This window comes from Euprymna scolopes, chromosome 38 (genome assembly GCF_053919585.1).
Source record: "Euprymna scolopes isolate OS-2025 chromosome 38, ASM5391958v1, whole genome shotgun sequence".
Taxonomy (NCBI): domain Eukaryota; kingdom Metazoa; phylum Mollusca; class Cephalopoda; order Sepiida; family Sepiolidae; genus Euprymna; species Euprymna scolopes.
This window is the reverse complement of record NC_136519.1, coordinates 72,545,922-72,568,396: the sequence shown is the minus strand read 5'-3', so window position 1 is coordinate 72,568,396 and position 22,475 is coordinate 72,545,922. Positions and strand designations below refer to the sequence as shown.

Sequence of the window (22,475 nt, the reverse complement as noted above, 5' to 3'; positions counted from 1 at the left end):
AAAGCGGGGATATTAACGCAAGATTGATAGACAGACAGACACAAAAAATATATACGCGCTTCTTACTGAAGCAAAACTCACTTAATATGAATATAAAAGATACATACACGTAGATTGATAGGTGAATCGATAACTAGACACTTATAAACAAGTAAATAGAAAATAAATTGGTCCATAGGTCGATAGTTATATACAAAGTGACAAACTGACAGATGAGTGGATAGATAGATGGACAGATGGATATAACCATAGATAAACAGACATGTAGATAGATAGATAGATAGATAGATAGATAGAAACACTTAGATAAATAGATACAGAAACAGATAGAGTAAGATATATACATAGGGACAGACAAGGGGACAGTTATACAGACAGTCCGATAAAAAAGCTAGAATGTGTGTGGAAACTTCTCAACCTACATACTCAACAATTTTTTTATATATAGACTTGAAATTTGGTATATAGAGTATTCAGACACATAGAAAACATTTAATCCGTTTTTACACGAAAAAAAGGGTTGCTAAGAGATCCAAATTAAAAAATTGGTACTTGGGAATCATCGGATTTTTATATTTACTGTTTCACGAATGCGCATGCGTGAACCGTTCCCATTACAGATTACTTATGTTAAGAATAAGTAGGTTTGAAAACATCTTTTAAAGATCGTATCATGCTGATCTAATGATTATAGTATTTGACTCACTGTCTTTAGGTTTTGGTTTCGATCTCAGCTCGAGTATTTTTTGTTTTACTTGCAAGAAGTGAACTGTTTAGAAAAAAAAACGATACTCGACTGCACATGTTTCATTTTCTTTAGTTTTTTTTTTCTTTTTACTTCATATTATTAAAATAATTTAACGATACGTTTAATGCCGGGTAACGCCGGGCATATTTGCTAGTAGAAATGTAAATAGACCGATAGATAGTCAGATAATACATCAACAGATGTCTCCGTTTAGTCGCGAAAAATAAAGAATACCCTTGTAGAGGCAGCTGCGCGTGTAACTGTGAGGCAAGGGTTGCGCAATCTCCAACCACACCTCTCCTGAATCGCCACTGTTCGAGTCCAGTGGCAAGGAGAAGACCCAAGACTGACTGGAAACAATGCCGAGATAAGCAGAGAGCACATACAGCACCTGGAAGTTCCAAATGGTCACCCATTTAGTACTGAACTTCGGTGATCCAACGTGACCCAGTGTGTCAACGCGATTATGCCGTACATGAATAGACAGATAGATAAACAAATAGACATAGGTAGGTAGGTAGGTAGGTAGGTAGACAAAGAGGCAATCTCCCCACTAACGTACTGTACTTGCAATAACCCTCATCCCTGAGTGGCTTCCGGGCCTTGATAAGTGATGACCACCGTGTAAAAAGAAATAGTAGAGAAGTAAATAATTAAAGATAACTAGACAGACAGCTATATTATATACTGCATAATTACGTTGACACATCGGTTCTTGTTGGATCACCGAAGTTAAGCAACATAAGACCTGGTAAGTACCAGATGGGTGACGAATTTGAGAATACCAGGCGCTGTATGCAGCAGGATATCGACACCGTCCTGCAAGAGCTGCAAAAACCTAACGTCGTCATCTCGCCTAACTGGGATATGCGACTAAAAACCGCTTGTGAATTTCATGCTCCTATGAAACTTATTCCTTCGAAAGAAGCCGGTTAAACCCGCCTAAGGTTAGTGCCGCTTTGGATTGGATTAGATTGGAAACATATATAAGAGAGAGAGAGAGAGAGAGAGAGAGAGAGAGAGAGAGAGAGAGAGAGAGAGATTAAAATACAATAAGATAGGTAACACTTTGAACGTATAGCTGCATATCACAAACTAGTGGGTGGGGGAGGGAGCGCCCGGCTTTATTCAATCATAAAATACGCTTAAATATGATATTTTAATTTGTCCAGATTTCGTATATATTATTACAGAATCATGATTTCAAAAATAAAAAAAATAACGTATTCGGGTGGCATTAGCTAGAATTGAAACCGAAAGCAAAACTGGAGCATTTAAAGTTGTTGACGTTACCACTTTACCAATGTCGCACGCATATGAAGTGCTTAAAAAAACAAAATAAACTAAGATGAATGTACAAAATATATAACGATTTTTAAAATTTCGATCAATTTTTGACTCCTTAAAAACTATTTTAACTAAACATTCATAAAAGAACGGTCCATAAAAACATTCAATCATTTGCGACCCCAGTCGCCGCTTTCCGACTTTTAGTTTCGGAGAGATAAATTTGGAAATTATGAAGACAAGCAGACAGACATATAGGCAGACATATAGCCTTTTATATATTAGACTAGCGAGGGGGGGATTTTCCCGGCCGTAAAATACGCTTAAATATGATATTTTAATTTGTCCAGATTTGGTATATATTATTATATAGAGTCGTGATTTCAAAAGTAAAAAAAAAAAAGAGTGTTTGGATGCCATCAGCTGGACTCGAAACCGAAACTGTAGCATTCAAAGCTGGTGACGTGAACTCTTAAAAACAATTTTAACCGGCTAAAGACCCATAAAAAACGGTCCGTAAAAATACAATCATTTTAGTCTCCTAGTACCGCTCTGTGATTTTTAGTTTCAGTGGAGATAGAGTTTGTAAATATGGAGATAGACAGACAGACACATATAGCTTTATATATATAAAGATTAATTGATAACGTATATGTAGACTGATATAGCCTTTTAAACTAATATTCCCTCAAGCATATGATCGCAGGAATACCCTCAAACATGCAAAAATAAAAGAAATAGGACGAATGAAAAGAAAATAACGAATAAAATTTACTGAAAAAAAATAAGACAGAAAAAAAGAAAGAAAATAGGGGAAAAAGACAAAGTACGATAAAGAATAGAAGTGAGTTTAAAAAAAAAAAAAGAAAGAAAAAAGGAAAGAGAAAAAAATGACAAAAAAGAAAATAGAAAGCGAGACAGAAATAAAAAAAATATGAGAAATAAAAACATAAAAAGAAAAAAGAAAAAAAAAAGAAAAAAGGACCATAAAAATAAATTAATTAAAAAATAAACAGTAAGAAGGAATAGTAAATGGAGATGAAAGAAAGTTGTTTAGAAAGAAAAGAAAAAAGAAAAAAATAGAGAAAAAACGAATTAAAAAAACGATAGAACACAAAAACGAAAAAGAAAGAAAAAGAAGAAAAGAAAAGAGAGGAGGAAAAAGAATAAAGTAAAAAAAGGAATTAAAAAAAAGAGAGAAAAACGATCAGAACGAAAAACAAAATGAAAACACAAAGACAAAAAAAGAAAGAAACAAAAGAAACACGAAAGCAAAAAAGAAGTAAAAAGAAAAAAGAAAGAGAGACAGTCACAACGAAAAAAAAAAAGAAAAACTGGAATAGAAAACTCGAGAAAGAAAGGAAGGCAGACAGAAGAAAAAGACAATAAGCAAAAAAGAAAAGAAAAGAAAGAAACGCCAAAGAAAATCTTTAAAACAAGGAGTCATGAAGGGAAAAAAAAAAACAACAACAATAACAACAAAAACAAAACAAATGACATCCTGAAAATCTATTTCTACAGTAATCATACCGTTTTCCCGGTCATATGCTTTCTGTAGGCCAGTCTCCCAGGGTCGCGACTCACTTGAACGTTAACAAGGTCAAGTCAATAAACAAAACCTATTTCCAGCTGGCATTCTTCGAATTCCTGACATAGTAAAAACGCCGCATTTGATGTCTACATTTTTTTTTTCTCAATGGCATCCCCCAGTTACGAGCACGTCGTCGTCATCCGTTTTACTAGGGGATGACTTAGAGAGGCAGTTCCCAACGTCGTCGTAAATTGTAATAATTGTACTGCGTCTCCTTTCCTCCAAGACTGCAAGGCATACCCTTCACTCCCACCATCCGTGGCCCCGGGGACAGTCAGTAAATGGAAAGATACTCTCCCCCACCTCCTCTCGCAGCTACAGTGTTAACGATAATGAAAGAACTGGTAGTACGACTTGCAACAATTGGTCGTATAATTTCGCCGGTTTCCGCTACAGTTGGGGAGAGTAAGAGTTGTAGATTCCTCTCTGCTACTAGAGAGGACAGAGAGGTATATGTGTATTTCAGAGAGAGAGAGAGAGAGAGAGAGAGAGAGAGAGAGAGAGAGAGGGGGGGAGAAAGAGAAAAGAGACGGGACAAGGTCGTGGCTCAGTAGATTGCCGCGTTTATTAGCTGCCATTGGCGGTGTTCGAAACGAAACTGGTAGTTAAATCATTAAAAAAAATCTAGCTACATCAAATAGCTATGATACAGCGAAACAGTATATTCCTATTTACTTGCCTCCCCACGAGGGTAAACATAAGGTCGGTTTTTTATATAGGAAAAATCCAGCTCCCCATTAAGGAAGACCCTTGATTGGGACAAAATTTAAAAAAAACAATGCCTAGTACTTCTATTCCTACGCCGACAAAAGATAGAATAGTTGAATTGTAGTATCAGAACAGATACTAAACTTTGATCCTAGCCAAAGATTAAAACAGTCTGCCAGTGAGTGATATATATATATATATATATAATTATTATTATTATTAGTAGTAGTAGTAGTAGTAGTAGTAGTAGTAGTAGTATATGTTTTTGTTTTTGCGATAAGTCTTGAATTAATTCAATTATTTACGAAAGTGCATTTTAACTTAAATGCGAGTTGGGAATAATTTTCCCGTTGACCAATTTGGTACACCCACATGGGGAGCGGTATATATATTATTTTTAAAATATAATTATCCAGTGACACGTGTTTCGTCGTTAACGACTCATCAGAGTGGCTGAATCAGCCGCTTCAATGAGTCGTAGACGACGAAACATGTGTCAGTGGATAATTATATTTTAAAAATATATATCCTGTGTCTCGATACACCTATCATTATACACCCCATAATTTTATTATACCATATTTCTTCTAACTGAAACTTAATTATCAAAGTATACTTACGCAGAGAGATATGAAAAGTCTTTATTAAAGTTTGTGCCTATTTCCATTCTATGGAGGTCAGGCGCGAACGCAGACCCAAAAATTTTATTATACCATCCTTATTTAAGTTAAAACATACTTATCAAAGTATTATTATGTACATCTATATCAAAAACACTTGTAAACGTTTTTTTTTTTTTAATTTTTTTTTTCCATACTTTGTGGACCAGGTGCGAACGCAGACTCCACAGTTTTAATGAATCATCATTATGACAAATCAAACATACCTATTCCTTTGTCACGATACATCTTCTATAATTATATGTAATAAGTTTTTTAAAATAGTCAACAATATAGGAGCCTATTCGTGACCAGACGCACACACACATTCAGCTGTATCTTATAGATAACAAATATATATCACCAAAAAGCAAGAGGTCCTGGATATGACCTTAAACTATATCCGATGCTGAAGCCCCATTGCTCCCAGGTTCACTCTGACCCGGAGTGGTAGTACCTGTTAGGTTAAATAGAAACCGACTTGAAATATATATATATATATATATATATATATATATATATATATATATATATATATATATATATATATTTATTCGATTGGCAAATTTTAGAATAATTATAAAGAAGTGAACCATCGCGTAAATTCTCTCTCTCTCTCTCTCATATATATATATATATATATATATATATATATATATACACACACACACACACATATAGACAAATAGACACACACATATATATATATATATATATTCTATTTAAAAAAATTCCTTCAAAATCACTGGATTTCGCATTAAATAACCTGAAAGTGGTTGATATGCCGTAAAACAAAAACAACCAACCAACCAACCAACTAAGAGCAAGATAAATTACTTTTCTACGTACTTGGAGAAGCTTTCGGTGTGTTAACTTATTTTAAAGTGTTTAAGTTTAAAACGCCAATAGTGCTAAACGTTAAAAACAAAGATGGCAGCATGAAGGCCTAACCTATAAGTCCTGAGAATCGCTGAAAACTCGAAAATAAAACAGAATACTAATAGATATATACCGAACAAATGTCACGATGATATTTAATTGGTGGATTACTATCAGTAATTTTATTTATCAATAAACACACACACACATACACAAACATATACACAGAAACACGCACTTATATATTAGTTTGATCTTCCATCGATAATTCTGATTTCGCAGTGACACTGAGAATTCAGCACATATGGCTAAAAGTACGGATGTGAGTGTTTATTAATATATATGTATGTGTATCATATATGTGTGTGTGTGTGTTTATATGCATTTATATATAAATATATATCGTTAGTCAACTTTTCAATATGAAGTACCCCTTACACGCGTTTCGCTGAATAACGGATGCCCATCAAACATCCCATCAGAGACAAAGATATAATCTTCAGAAAATAGTCGGAAAGTTTTCTCTTCTAATGTTTTATTTCCTTATTTTCCTTGAAATGTAATGAAAAGCATGTTAAAAGGAACACAGATATATAACAACAAAAAAATAAATAAAAACACTTATTGAATTCAACCCACAAACGTGGAATCAGTTTTATGTCGCCATCTTATATTATTGAAAAGTTCTGTAGTTCTACTTTCAAATTTTGTATTTAGACTCAAATTAAAACTGAAAAATCGAATAAAATCCTATACGATATAATTTCTAAAATATTTATTATAAAACAACAGTTCATTAAAGGGTTCATTAGATTCATTAGCCCAGTGAAAGTTCTTAAAGCATAATTTACGAAAACTAAAAACGCTTAAAGACAAATTAGTTTTCAATAAAAGCACGTAAGCACTTATGTAAATAAATATTCTGATGGCGATGAGATGTTATCTCAGTTTTTTTCTTCTTCATTTTTAAAAATATTTATTGTTATTTACAAGTACAACCGAAATGTTTACAAATGTTTGCTGAAAATTATTAATCCAATTACAATAACATGATCAAAACGAATAACTTCGTTAAAAAATACGCATTATTCAACTTCTAGTTTTTATTACTTGGGTACATAACTTATCAGACTGTTATCCTCATCTTAAAAGTTGTTCTTGCGACGTTTCGGCCTACTATTCCTTTGGCCTTCGTCAGGTAGTTGGACGAGGATATATATCCTCGTCCAACTACCTAATATACAGATTACTCACTCCGAAGTATTCCAATAATAAAATAACACAACTTAACAATTTTTAAATACCTATTATTATTACATGTCTTTACCAAACGAGTCCATCAAATTTAAAACATAACTACTCATTGTTAAAATTAGTTCACTTTCGAAATCAATAACATTCAGGTAATTATTGGTAGCTAGAATTTTAACCATATCATCTTCCCCCCCCCACCCTAATGAAAAATATCGTATTTATTTACTAATGTATTTGATATGTTTTAACCAGATGATTAGTTTGCCTCAGTTTATAAATTTACATTTTTATTATTATTATTATTGTTATTATTTTTTTTATTATTATTATATTATTATCTTTTTTATTTATTCATGTTATTTTAACTTTATTTTATTAACCTATTTAATTATTTATCTATCTTTCTATCTACCTCTCTCTCTATATATATATATATACATATAGACAAATAGACACACATACATAGACACATATATATATATACACATATAGACAAATAGACACACATACATAGACATTATATATATATATATATATATATATATATATATATATATATATGATACTATCTACCTATTTTAAATCTAAAATCCTGAAAACTTACTTTATAATTAAAAATTACTAAAATCTCTTGAAACCCCAAAGCATATTTAAAGACCTTAATAGACATCAAAGTACCTTAAAAACAAAATAAAATAAAACCTTGAAACAAAAACAAGAACTGCAATGACTAAAACATAACAAAATATATTCATATGTCTGGATACTAAACTAAATTTTCTTTTATAATTAACTTCGATTTCTGGAAATCGACAACTAATTAAACATTAGAATTCCAATCTTCCAGTCAATTTCTTCTTTTTTTTTTAATTTTCCTTAATAATTGAAATAAATGTGCATATGCATAATTTATGATTATCATATTGAGTAACGAGGAAAACAAAATATTTACAATTGTACGAACCAAAAATTTTCACATGTCTACTTTATTAAATTAATTGGAAAAAATTGCATAGTTTATTTTATTTTTATTTTTAATTGGAAAAAATTGCATAGTTTATTTTATTTTTATTTGGAAAAAATTGCATAATTTATTTTATTATGAGTCGCACATTACCTAATTTGTAGCTAACATAGCATTAATATTAATGTTGGTTTAAGGTAAGTAGAAACAAACCCAATTTGATCCCAACAAGATAAACTTTTTCATCATCATCGTAAAATATTAAAGCATTAAAAATATTTTCTCGCATTTTACAGCCTATAATATACATAATCATTTAAGCTTAACTTGTCACGCTAGTGTTCATATGGGTTTGAACTAGGCTACTATATCCCTTATGTCATTCTTTGGATACTATGTAGTATAATTTCTGATTTTTTAATCCCATTATATGGAAAGCATTAGTATCTATTTAGAAGTATTGTTTCGTTTGTGATAAGCCACATATATGTTGTTAAATTTCACGCATCTTTTTCCCTCTCCTTTAAGTTCTTAAAATTGAAATCCACAAATATAAAGCATCATCCCTATAAAACCCTCCAACCAACTCAGGATTATCTCAGTAAAACTCTCTCAATATATAGAGTCTCACCAAGTCAGTAATTTCAGCTGAATTTGGGAACCCATAGTAATATCAAAATTATTCTCTCTAGTTTTTCCAGTCTATAGCTTTTTATTATACGCAATTAACGTCCTTCTTGATAGCTTAATTATATCTATTTCTAAGTTAGTAATATCAGTTTCAGTCCTAGCCATTTTAAGAGACTTAGCCAAAACAGATATTGAAAGTAATATGATATATATCAAACATGGTAAATCTGCTGTTGTCAGTAATCCTTAGATTCTCAAACCAAGAAAAGGCACCCTTTTATGAACTCCAGAATTTATGGTAAGTTCTTGATGTAATGATTGGTATTAGTCTACATAATAAGCTTTCGTTGATTATGCATATATCTGACACAGATGTAGATGTTAATTTAATAAAAAGGATTTTATTAAAGTCTATTTCATGGTCTTTTAATGTAAATCTAGAGTATTTCGGTTGTTGTTACTTATAGTTGCATCGGAGCATGTTGTTAGAGAATGGAGAGAGACAGAGAGACAGAGAGAGATGTGTGAGTTATAGTGTAGACACATTGACCAGAAGTCAAGATCAGCTGATTTGATTGCGTGTGAGTCATGTGATCAGGTTAGCTGAACCGAGGAGATTTGGTTGCGACTTGGACGAGAGCGGACGGCTTCGCTGTTGTCTCCTCCCCTTCGCTGGGGATGGGGAACGAACGCTGACGTGATAGAAATAAGACCTAGAAGAAAAAAACACAGGCCAAATTCACTTTTCAACCTTCTGCAAACAAACTGGAAGGTGAATAAAAAAAAAAACTATAGAACCAATTTCTTGTCTTGGTGTGAAATAAATCTTCGTCCCCAAAAACAGGTATCAAGTCTCCCTCCCAGACGAGAATTTCCAGATGGACCAACGAAATGGCAGAAGGTATGTTCAAAGACATGTCACACACATATTCACACTTAACAGCATATGAACATATGTAATAGAAAAACCACTAGACGAACACACACACAACGACATTAACTCTGGTAAGATAATTAAACACTCAATCTTTTATAAATAGACACGTTTTAATATATCATCTCCATTCCAATTTTAACCAATATACAACAAACGCTCATTTTATGATACGACAACGTAACAATATTTTCAAAACAGCCAAATTTATTTCCTGGCTATCATTGGCTATTCTATAGTTTTTATGTATTTCTTTTAACATTAAATCATTATAGGTTTTATAAGACATTACAGTATCCATAGTCTTATCTGCCGGCAATATTATAGTAGAATTCTTTATTTTCTTAAAAGTTTTGTTGATATTTTCAAGGTGTTGGTTATGTATTTATTTTTATTTTTATCTTGATGATTTTTACCAAAAAAAAAAGATAAGATCGAATTAAAAGTTCTCAGTACAGAAGGTAGATTTTTTGTCGATTTGATTCTGAAGAATCCAGAATAAGAGTTTTTCGTAGAATAATCCATTCTTGATTTTAAGAATTATTTCTTGATGGTTCCATTTCCGTTCGAATCTGAACAATATTTGCCACCGAATCCTTTTAATGAATCAGTGGATTCGCTGTGTAATATACATGTTGTGGTAATGGCAATGTCCTTAGGAGAAAAAACAATTTCTGTGTTGAACATCTTGGGCAATGGATAGGTATATATATATATATATATATATATATATATATATATATATATATACTTTGGGGCGCCATTTTATACAACATGTAAGCTAAAAAAAAAAAGACCGCTCTGTAAATGGAAAAGATATCCAGAAAAATCATAAAAAAGAATTACTTTGTCGTGTTCAGTCAGACGTGTTTGAATAATGACTTGCTACCAAAATATACAAATATATATGCATATATGTGTGTGTATCTCTCTCTCTCTCGAATATATATATATATATGTGTGTGTGTGTGTGTGTGTGTGTGTGTGTGTGTGTGTGTGTGTGTGTATATATAAATAGCTTCACGCACAGGCATTACTTGATATGCAATGGAATTCACATTTTACTATCACTGTGTATAAAAGGCAAACACGCATCCAGTGAAGGCTAATACAGATATGAACGTCAATAAACCAATCCTATGTTACCAGAACAAACTTGTACCAACTGCAGGCGGATGTGCAAGACGTAGGTGGTTTAAAAGTGATCGTCCAGCACGTGCTGCTAGTGGCGCTCATATCTGCTGTGCCAAAGAGTTTTGGCGGGCTTGAAAGCCACTTTCGTGCGGCTCACCGCTGAGCGGTTTTCCTATATTAAGTAAAAAAATTTTAAAAAATTAATAAAAAATTAAATCAAATACGTCGTATTTTAATGATAGACAGAATGACCCAATTTAGTGAAACTTTCTATTGTTGAACTTGAATTATTATATTGTTGACACCTTATTATATTGTTGACACCATGCCAACTGTTTTCCCCTTCCTTTTCCTCTCCTTAGTGCATTCATACTCGCTTTATATCTTTATACTACCCCTTAATCCCTATCACTCTCTACCTCTTACCTAAAACCATCCTTTAAATTCTCCCTCCACCTTCTTTAACGAAAACTTGATTTATGTAATGAATTTAACCCATCAGAACTTTAGCTTTGCTTCACGCCAGTTAAAAGAAAAACAAAAAGGTGTTGATGTAGGTGTATTTGAGTCAAGGAATCATGTTTTAAGTTAAGAAGCCAGTAGGGAAGTGGGGGTGGAAAAAGAAAAGAGAGGGGAGGGGGACTGTTGTTCTTGTTTTGGAGTTTGCAGAACATGATTTAGATGTTCAAATAGTTAAAAGAAAAACAAAAAGGTTTTGATGAAGATGCATTTGAGTCAAGGAATCATCTTCCAACAGCCTGATCGATTGGCCAGTCGAAATTAACTTCATTAAACATGTCAATCACAAGTAGACAACCCTCTTCCATCTATCCAAACACATTTGACAGGCGCATGTGAACCTAAACCACACAAGACTTTCTTAGCCCTTCTTTTGCTCTACCCTCAACCACCCAAATAATCCAAGCACTAAAATCAACTTAAAATTTATGCATATCCTTTAGACATGTAAAAACCATCATTTCTACATACATACCATTTCAGATTATATATATATATATATATATATATATATATATATATATTCCAGGTAGAAAGTTATCCAAACATTATTGAGTTTCAACAAGGATCGTTGATAGTGCTCAATCAAAGAGAGCAAATTATATTTTCTATTATTCTTTATGTAAATAGTTCTATCTTGCTATGATGTGCAGACCGTTTCTATCATACTTGATCTCATCAGGTAAGGAGAATTTAAAATACAAAAATTAAAAAGGTCCAAGACCATTTTAAAATTTAGTGAGAATTTTAACTTCGCTTCACGCCAGTCATGGCATATTTTCTCTCGTCAAAATTTGGAAAGGTCTGGAACCTTTTTAATTCTTGTATTTTAATTTTTCTTGCCTGATGAAATCAAATATGATTGAAGCGGTTTGCACATCGTAGCAAGATATGACTGTATTTACATAAAGAATAATAATATATCATAATAATAATAATAAAGAATAATAATATATAATAATAATAATAATATATATATAGAGAGAGAGACAGACAATGTGAGATAGACAGCAGACATATCTATATCGTAGCGAAATAGAATATTGAAATGCTAATATGTATGTTTCTATGGGGCAAAACTACATAAACAAATTTGCAGGCTTTTTGAAGATTATAATACAATTCTTTGGCTAAAATCTAATGACAATTGTAAAAAGAACCTATATTTTCAAGCCAATAAAATATACCCAAAATTTGCCTACATTTGTATATATAGTGTCCTGATAGGTAGCTTCAGTTTTGCTGATTCGGTTGTCGCTTCTGTGATCTTTCCACGCCGCTAATATATATATATATATATATATATATATATATATATATATATATATATATATATGAACGTGTCAGTGTGTGTGTCTGTATGTGTTTACATTTCCCCACGCAATAACTCTGTACATTTTCAGTCTACAGACTCGAAATTTTATATACAGGGTATTGAGATTTGGGAAAACCTTTATAATCCATTTTCGGACAGAAATTTGGCTGTTAAGGGGTCAAAGTTCAACGATTTGACTTTTGAGAACTCTACCAAACTTCTCTGACAATTTTGGGTCTAAACACTTGAAATTTTAGATATAGGTTCCTTGGACATGGATCTAACTTAATAACTTGATTTGAGTCCAAAACAATAAATATAAAGGGGTCATAATAGGGGTAAAATTTTGTAAAATTGACCGCTTTTCTGTTTTTTTTTTATTTTGCTCAACACACCCCTCCAAACACCCGGGCAACGCTGGGCTAAAATGCTAGTATACATATATATATTCGAGTCATTGCTAATGAAGCCAGACATAACTTCTTTTGCCAGGGTTCGAATCTCTCAATTAATCGTGACACCTGCACTGATGATTCCCGAAAGGATGAAACACTAGTATATCTAGGTATTTATTATAGTAAATAATTATATATATATGTGTGTGTGTGTGTGTGTGTGTGTGTGTGTGTGTGTGTGTGTGTGTGTGTGTGTGTGTGTGTGATATTTATGATGGAAAACTTTCCACCTACGATACGTGCTATTAGCATGACAATCGAACTTTGAATACAGTTTCATCAAGTCGTTTTATTTGTAATTAAATAACAGAACATTCCGTAGATAACAACGAAAGTATTTCAGATATTTGAAACTTCACAAGCGCCTCGCTGATGACGTCAAGCCTGCAATTAAAGCTCTGTCGCCATTCTTGAAATAGATCACCACATTGAATAATAAAATCCATTAATTATTAACTACAGACGTTTTTGACCCAGTTTCATCTCCCGGCTGTCTTTTAAATGAGACTTTATTTATTTATTTATTTTCATTTTGCTTTATCTGATCAAGTATTTATGACCCTTATATTCCCGCTATAATGGTCGAATTTGTATAAATTATCTAGAACAATAGCGTTTTGTGCACTTTTAAATGGTCATCCCAGCATTACTACCTCCTTTTGGAAAGAATATACTGCAATATATGAAACTGACAACCTAAGATTTACTGCCTCCTTTACAGACGGTGTAGTGTACCGTTTCTGAATTTGAGAGATGGGGATTGATTATTTATATTATTTTGATTCTTTGGACTCATTTTCTCATCTAGAGTGTTTTGTTAGTAATATATAGTAATAATGATCTTGAGTTTTATGTAAGTATTATATGGTAATAATGATCTTGAGTGTTATGCTTGCAATATATAGTAATTACGATCTGTAGTTTTATGTTAGTAATATATAGTAATAATTATCTTGAATGTTTTGTTAGTACTATATAGTAATAACGACCTTGAATGTAAAGTTAGTAATATATAGTAATAACGATATTGAGTGTTATGTTAGTAATATATAGTAATAACGATCTTGAGTGTTATGTTAGTAATATAAAGTTATAATGATCTGTAGTGTTATGTTAGGAATATATAGTAATAATGATCTGTAGTGTTATGTTAGTAATATATATATAAACATAATGATGCTAAGTGTTATGTTAGTGCTATATAGAAACCATTCTCTTTAGTGTTATGTTAGTAATATATAGTAATCACGATCTGTAGTATTTTGTTAGTAATGTGTAGTAATAATGATCTTGAGTGTTAGTAATAATTAGTAATAATAATTAGTAATAAATACTGATATTTACAACTAAAAATAATTTATGTTTAAGGCTTCCAAAATTTGAACTAGAAGGAACCGTGTCGCAGTGGTTAGAGTACTTAGAAAAAAATAATTGTAAACGTGATGTTCTCCTGATGGTTGGAGGTCCAACCCTCAGTGTGTGGGCAACAGAAAACTATAATTGCGAATTACTTAGAACCTCTATCCAGCCATGGCTGACGAAACGAAAATATACTATCCCGGTAAAATAAATAAAAGATTTCGTTCGAAATTTCGTCCGAATTCAACAGAAATATTCCCGAGTTTGACAAGACCTGAAGAAGGTTAGAAGTTACATCGAGCGAAACGTTCTGAAAATAAGTATGTTGTGAGAACAGTAGTCTAAAGTATTCAACTAATACGTATAACGTAGTATACGTGCGTTCACTACATATACAACAAGAATACTTCTTTTTGTCGTATAGTTTTGTTAGTGGCAATAGTATTTCCAGCTTCTATTGTTAGTTGAATCAAAATGGCAATGCAAATTGTTACAATCCAACGAAAATACAATCATTTCTTAATTGATCTATATATATATTTTATGAATATTAAACATAATAAGCCCCGTATTTCCTGCCAAGCTCCATATCCTGTCTTAACAGCGCCATGTTCTATTCTTGCGCTTGGGTACGAGCACTTCAACGGGATTTGCTCCGATGAAAAGAGAGTCTTAGAGTCGCCCTCGTCTACGGTCAAGCCATTTTTTTTTATTTAATTGTTATTATTGTTCCTCTATTTTAAAACAGCGTTCAATGAATCACAATGGTTTTGCTTGATTTGAAGTATTTGAGGTGGGGTCTTGCTCTTTTTAAATGGATCCTTGGGGAATGAAGTGCCCATCATTCCATAATAGACCAGCATTCATTCGTCCAAAGTGTAGCTTTTGACTTTATTAAAATAAACATTATTTGGACTATACGAACTACTGTTCTCAACTAGAGTGCAATGCTCACGACTTTTCGGTCGATGTAACCTCCGACCTTCTTGTACATCTTCTCATAGTCAATGATCTGTACAGTATTTCGAACGGAGCTCTTTATTTAATTTACAGAAGTTGCATGCTGTCATTCCGTCAGCCGTAACAGGGTAAAAATGTTAAGTAATTCACAGTTATATTCTTTGTATTGTTCACATTGAGGAGTGAACCTTCAGCCTCTAAAAGAAGGTGAGTTAGAATTGCATTTGAGTCGTCATGGCTGACGGAACGAGGACATCTTACATCCAAGATAACTTTTTTTATTTTATCCACGGGGATATCTCTCATTGCGTCAGCCATGACCAGATAGGAATCTTAAATAATTCACAACTGTATTTGTAGTATGGCCCGCACTGAGGATTGAACCTTCAGTAAAAATGTTCGGCTCAAATTTCCATGAGAGCCCCCGAGTTCAATGTAATACTTCTGAAAAGGGTCGAAGCATAAAACAGTCGAAACTTTGAGATAACAAACCAATAAACCAATCTGAAAATTATAAATGACTAAGTGACATGTGATACATCGGGTCAGTATTTGCGATCAAATTGTGGAATCTACCATTAATCCGTTATTATGTGATCCGTTTAATATATTCTCTATCTATATAAAGTTAAGCATGTTTATATTCGTATGCACGGGAATCTCTCCCCAGCTATGATTAAACCAAAAGCATGTGTTCAATGAAGCGTATACATGTAATATTCAGAATTAATTTTCTGCAACTTGGTTGTTATTTTCACAATGTTTCGGCCGATGTAACCTCCGACCTTATTCAGGTGTATCTTGTCAAACTCTGGAATCATGACTGGATCTCGAACGAAACCCTGTATTTAATCCACGAGGATAGTTCGGTCTCGGTCCGTAAACCATGACCGATTGTAATAGTTTGCTCTCATGCTGAATAATGAATAGGTTTAAGTCGGCGATCACACATTAACATGCTCGAGCCATTGCTTGTTGTGTATGACATCCTGGGTATCATAGTCAAGACAACTTTCCAAACCACCCAAACAATGGACACTATTTTACCAAAACGGCATAAAAATGAACTACCACACAATAGTATATATATTATATAAATATATGAAAACATAAAACGAAAAAAACCTCTAAAGGAAGAAATGTAGGTAAATTTTTTATCACATAGTTTTCCTTAAAAGGGAAATGGATTCCATATTGTTCGCCAAAATGTGATTTCCTCAACGTCTGAGGAGAGGCCGTTCTTGTGAATATTTTCAAACGATATAAGGTTTGAAATTGTCAGAATGGTTGCGAAATAATTGTAACAAACAATGAAAGTATAAAACTTGTTGCTATCAATCCAATCTTTGTTGCCTCGATTTTGTTAAAACAATATATATATATATATATATATAGCCGTGGAAGTTTTTAACCTTTAAAACTGTATAAAAAAACTTTCTTAATTTTTATATTTTTTATCATTTGTTGGAAAACTCTTTAGTCAGTAAGTCATTTAATCACCTGCAATCAATGCATCAACTTGCTTTCTCGAATTTACAATAGTCCTAATGTGCATTTAAGGGATCATCAGTTGTTTACCATTAAAAACTGAAGAGTATATTTAATCACGGCTCCCCAGCAGTGTTGATCAAACACCACCTCCCTTCATCACAAGATTAAAAAAATATTCCAGATATTAGATCAAGTTACCTACTTTTGCTTAATTTGGCTAACCTATTCATGTTGTAAAAAATGTCTTCCTTACATGTGAGATTCGCCTGTTTCCAAATTAAAAATGGACATACTTTTTTAAATTTCCCAGTGTTGTATTTATAAGATTAGGATACATCCATTTTACTACTTATCACCCCTACTATGATTAGCAATTGAAGCGATTCCATATTTTACAAAAACGAAAGCACTGGTTCTGTGTGTTTCGGTTGACTTCCCAACGAATTTTCCGAATATCATGACCTAAAAGGTTTCTCGTGATGCCCTTATTCTTGTGGATTTGGTGTGTGGGTTGTTCAAGATTGAAGCCAAACTTTTTGGATCCCATTCCAGCATCGTGGCTAAATTTTTGATGAACAATCCTTCTGCGAGCGCAGAAACTATCGTTTGCTTTTCGATAACCTTATTCGCCTGATTTTTTGGCATTTAAAGAGATCTGCAATAAAGCGATAGAGAGTAAAAATTCTTTAATAATAAATAAAACGTCATAACTTTGTGAAAATAGCATGAATTTAAATAAAATTTTGGGAAATAAATAAACTTAAAGCAATCCTTTGATGGTACAATTTTCATTTTTTGTGATGTATATTTTTAGGGAAATATTGATATTTCACTAATCTGCAAGGAAGCGCTTGGGACAGTGTACATATGATTCCCACATTCATTTTCGCAGTTCCTTTTTTCGATTTCTTTATTTTTCTCCATTATGGGATCCATTTCCGTCTCCTTCTCAATATTTCTAACAGGTTATGTGTACATAATATGTATGTGCATATATAATGTATATACACGTGTGTGTGTATATATACACACACAAATGTGTGTATATATATTCATTATATATAATGTATATATATACATGTGTGTATATATATAATATATATACACATGTGTTTATATTTACATAATATACAGATACACACATGTATATAATATATATACACACATGTATATATAATATATATATATACACACATGTATATAATATATATACATACACACATGTATATATAATATATATACACACACGTGTATATATAATATATATACACACACGTGTATATAATATATATACATACACACATGTATATATAATATATATACACACACATGTATATATATAATATATATACACACACATGTATATATAATATATATACACACATGTATATATAATATATATACACACACATGTATATACATAATATATATTACACACACATGTATATACATAATATATATACACACATGTATATATACACACATGTATATATACACACATGTATATAAATATATACACACATGTATATAAATATATATAGACGCATGTATATATATAAATATACATACACACGTATATATAAATAAATATATAAATATATACACGCATGTATATATATGAATATATATATAAATATATACACGCATGTATATATATAAATATATATATACACACGTATATATAAATATATATATACACACGTATATATATAATATATATATACACACGTATATAATATATATATACACACGTATATATATAATATATATATACACGTATATATATAATATATATATACACGTATATATATATATAATATATATATACCCACATATATATTTATAATATATATATACCCACATATATATATATAATATATACACATATATATACCCACATATATATATAATATATACACACGTATATATATAATATATATGTACCCATATATATATAATATATATGTACCCATATATATATATAATATATATATATATATATATATATATATATATATACACACACACACACACATATACACTGACCAGGAAGAACAACACGCATCACTTCTAGAACTGTTTTTGACCACAGTTCCCGATGACTGCATAACGAAGGCTGACAGCCCACTCGGGAATGCTGATCATGCAGTGATAATGGTTGAAATCGCCCTAAACTCTAGAGCCAAAACTGAAGAGCCAGTGCTCAAACAACGAGATATTATAAAAAGGCTGACTGGGAAGCCATCAGGGAACTAGTCAGAGATGCCCCATGGAGAAATATTTTTTCTCTCCCTGCTGAACAGTGTGCAAACGAGACCACTGACTGGTTCAAAACTGCAATCGAAGCGCATGTTCCCATGCGGAAATTTTATAGTAAGCCCCACTCTCCCCAATGGTTTCGTCGACTTGCGCAACTGCCATTGCTCAAAAGCAGCATGCATACCGTAGGTTTAACCGACATAAGTCCAGTTCAAACAGACTGAAGTATATAGAAGCTAGAAATAACGTTAATAAAGAAATAGCGACAGCTAAGAGAGAATTTACGGAAACCACTAAAAAGCGCATCGAAGCACAAAAACTAGGAACTCGAGACTTCTGGAAAATCTACAACAGTGTAGTAAATAATGGGCAATCAACAATTCCCCCTACTAACCAATAATCACGAGGTTGTCTTCTCAGCAACCGACAAGGCTAACATGCTTGCCAGTCGGTTTGTCTCAAACTCCACACTGGACCCTTCCAACCACCCCCTACCTGAATTTCCTATGCGGACAGACGCCACGCAAGAGGATCTGAAAACCACCCCTGCTCAGGTGCATGCTATCATAAAAATTCTTGACACTTCAAAAGCATGTGGACCCGATCTTATCCCAGCTGTGCTATTAAAAAAGAGCTCAGCCGAAGTAGCTCCAGTTCTCTCCAAACTCTACAACAAATGCCTTAATGAAGCTTGCTTTCCGGTCTGTTGGAAAACTGCTTGTGTTGTACCAGTATTCAAGAATTCTGGCGAAAGGACTGACCCATCAAATTATCGCCCCATTAGCCTCCTCCCACTTTTTGCCAAAATATTTGAGACCTTAATTAACCATGTTCTAGTCCATCACCTTACAGATGCTAAACCTCTGACTGACAAACAATATGGATTTAGACAAGCCCGTTCCACAGCAAACATCCTAACTGTAATCTCTGAACGTATATACCATTCACTGAACAAAGCGGGGGAGGGCAGAGCGGTAGCTCTAGATATATCTAAGGCTTTTGACAGGGTATGGCATGAGGGTCTCTCAGGAAAATTAGATCATACGGTATCACTGGTAGAATACTTAACATAATTAAATCCTTCTTAGATAAGAGAAAAATCCAGGTTGTCCTCGACAGTCGTACATCCAAACAATATTATATAAATGCGGGGATGCCCCAGGGTTCTTTCCTTGGACCTCTATTGTTCCTGATATTCATAAATGACATTCCCGACACTATTGTCTCTGAGATGGGTATATATGCTGATGACACTACACTCTATGGCAGGCACGACAGGAAGACGAATGAACACATTTCTAAAGAAATGGCAGAAACACTAGAAGAAGACCTCCAATCTGTAGTGGAATGGGGACAAAAGTGGTTGGTCGCGTTCAATGCTTCTAAGACTAAAGTGGTTTCATTCAATAATTACAAGAAACCCTCTCTACCACCTATAGCAATGGCCAACGACTCTTTATCTGAGAGTGCATCTTTCAAACTTCTTGGCCTAACGTTCACAGGAAACATGAGTTGGAACAATTACATTGAAGGCATTGCCAGGGCCGCTGCAAGAAAGGTGGCTCTCTCTACCGTGCTAGACAACTACTAACACCCGAAAGTATCCTGTACCTCTATAAGGCCACCATTCGCCCATGTATGGAGTATTGCTGTCACATCTGGGCTGGTGCATCTGCTACTAGTCTCTCACTTCTTGACAAGGTTCAAAAGAGAGTCGCAAACCTGATAGGCCCTGAACTGGCATCTAAGCTTCAGCCTCTGTCCCATCAACGAAATGTTGCATCCCTCTGCCTTTTCTACAAGTATTTTAGTGGTGAATGCTCTGACGAACTGCAATCACTTGTGCCCCCACGACGTGAGCACCCTCGACAAACCCGACAGGCTGCTAAATCCCACGCCCACACTGTAGAGATCCCTAGATGTAAAATACCTTTTTACTCCAATAGTTTCTTTCCCAGAACCGCTAGACTCTGGAATTCCATTCCAGGTCCCTTCTTCCCCAACAGTACTGACGTGCAGAAGTTCAAGTGTAACGTGAACCGACATCTTGCTGCCCAAATCCCTACATGGCACCCCAGTAGTTGTTGCCCCTGATAGTAGCCCCCTACACCAAAGTGGCAATTTGTCTTGTTCGGGGTAAAAATGTAATATACACGCACACATATATAATATATATATGCACACATATATATAATATATACACACACACATATATATATATAATATACACACATATATATAATATATGCACACATATATATAATATATACACACATATATATATAATATATACACACACACATATATATATATAATATATACACACACACATATATATATAATATATACACACACACATATATATAATATATACACACACATATATATAATATATACACACACACACATATATATATAATATATACACACACACACATATATATAATATATACACACACATATATATATATATAATATATATACACACATGTATATATATAATATATATACGCACATGTATATATATAATATATATACACACATGTATATATATAATATATATACACACATGTATATATATAATATATATACACACATGTATATATATAATATATATACACACATATATATATATATAATATATATATACACACATGTATATATAATATATGTACACACATGTATATATAATATATATATATACACACATGTATATATAATATATGTACACACATGTATATATAATATATGTACACACATGTATATATAATATATATATACACACATGTATATATATATAATATATATATACACACATGTATATATATAATATATATACACACATGTATATATATAATATATACACACATGTATATATATAATATATATATATATACACACACATGTATATATATAACATATATACACACATGTATATATATAATATATATATACACATGTATGTATATAATATATATATACAGACATGTATATATATAATATATATACACACATATATGTATATAATATATATACAGACATGTATATATATAATATATATACACACATGTATATATATAATATATATATACACACATGTATATATATAATATATACACACATGTATATATATAATATATACACACATGTATGTATATAATATTTATACACACATGTATGTATACAATAAATATATATACACACATGTATGTATATAATAAATATATATACACACATGTATGTATATAATATATATATACACACATGTATATAATATATATATATACACATGTATATAATATATATATATACACATGCATATAATATAT

At 32.2% G+C, this 22,475-nt stretch overlaps 1 protein-coding gene across 3 annotated transcripts in view; it reads right to left on the bottom strand.

Annotated features, from left to right (window-relative positions):
- The window catches only part of LOC145263180 (uncharacterized), a 481,342-nt gene that overhangs the window by 184,257 nt on the left and 274,610 nt on the right, over nucleotides 1-22,475 (bottom strand). The window contains exon 1 of one of the 3 annotated variants that reach the window (XM_080120228.1): nucleotides 3,566-3,960. The exons of the other annotated variants lie outside the window; for them this stretch is intronic. The gene's annotated coding sequence lies outside the window, so the exon portion shown is untranslated. Of the gene's footprint in view, nucleotides 1-3,565; nucleotides 3,961-22,475 lie in introns of those variants that run through there. 3 annotated transcript variants of the gene reach the window in all.